Genomic DNA, 1,144 nt, shown 5'->3' on the forward strand with positions numbered 1-1,144 from the left:
GACTCTTAGCGGTGGATCACTCGGCTCGTGCGTCGATGAAGAACGCAGCTAGCTGCGAGAATTAATGTGAATTGCAGGACACATTGATCATCGACACTTCGAACGCACTTGCGGCCCCGGGTTCCTCCCGGGGCTACGCCTGTCTGAGCGTCGCTTGACGATCAATCGCCCCCCCCGGGGTGTGCGTGCGCGCGCGCGCGCCTTCCCGGGGGTGGCGCGGCTGGGGGTTTGCTCGCAGGGCCGCCGGGGCCCTCCGTCCCCCTAAGTGCAGACGCGGCGCCCCCCGTCCACGGGGGCGCGCTGCCCGCGAGCGGGAAGAGAAGGGGAGAGAGAGAGAGCTCGCGACGAGGCCCTGGCCGCGTGGCCTCCGCGGTCGGTCCCCCTTCGGGAAGCGCCCTCGCGCCGCAAGCGGTCTCTGGGCGCTACCCCCGGGGTGTCGGTGGGCGGGGACGGTCCCGCGCCCTCGCGGCCGGGGCCGGCGGTGGTGGTTGGGCCGCGTCCGTTCCGCCGTCGTACGCCGCCCGCCCCCGGCGGCGTCCCGGCGAGGTCCGGCCCGCCTCCTCCGCGGGGCCCCGACCCGCGCGTCCGGGATCCGTGCCCGCCCCCGCCGCCTCGCCTCGCCGTGTCGGGGCGGGCGTCTCGGGCCGAGGCCGAGTCGTGCGTGCGCGGCCGCGCCCCGGGGATGCGTGCCCCGGCGGCGACCCGCGGGACGCCGCGGCGTCGCCTGCCGCCGCGCGCTTTCCCCCGGGCTGCGGCCGCGCCGCTCGGCGCTTCGTGCACGCTCCCCGAGCCGGCCGGCGGTGGGCGCCTGTCGGTGGTGGGCGGGGGCGCACGGCGTCGTCCGTCCGTCGCTCGTCGTGGCGGGGCCGTCTGGCGGCTGCGTGGAGGCTGTGTGGCGTCGGCGGCGTGAGGGGTGGAGAGGCGGAGAACGGAGACGGGGGGAGAGAGAGGGGAGAGCGAGAGAGGGTTGGGAGTCGGTCGGTTCGGTCGGTCGCGGAAGGAGGCGTGGGAGGAGGGCCCGGCGGTCGGGGGGCGACCGCCGGGTTTTCTCCCCACCGCCTTGCCTTCCGCGCCGCCCGCCGCCCTCTCCCGTCCGCTGCTCCCGCTCCTCCTCCTCCTCGTCCTCCTCGTCGTCCTCTCCCGT

General features: G+C 76.5%; 1 non-coding gene across 1 annotated transcript; it reads left to right on the forward strand.

The window, feature by feature from the left end:
* On the forward strand, window positions 1-153 carry LOC137218302 (5.8S ribosomal RNA). Its single transcript, XR_010940622.1, has one exon. It is a non-coding gene; the product is annotated as a 5.8S ribosomal RNA (ribosomal RNA).
* The last annotated feature ends 991 nt before the right edge of the window (window positions 154-1,144 follow it).

This window comes from Pseudorca crassidens, unplaced genomic scaffold, assembly GCF_039906515.1.
Source record: "Pseudorca crassidens isolate mPseCra1 unplaced genomic scaffold, mPseCra1.hap1 Scaffold_72, whole genome shotgun sequence".
Lineage (NCBI taxonomy): Eukaryota > Metazoa > Chordata > Mammalia > Artiodactyla > Delphinidae > Pseudorca > Pseudorca crassidens.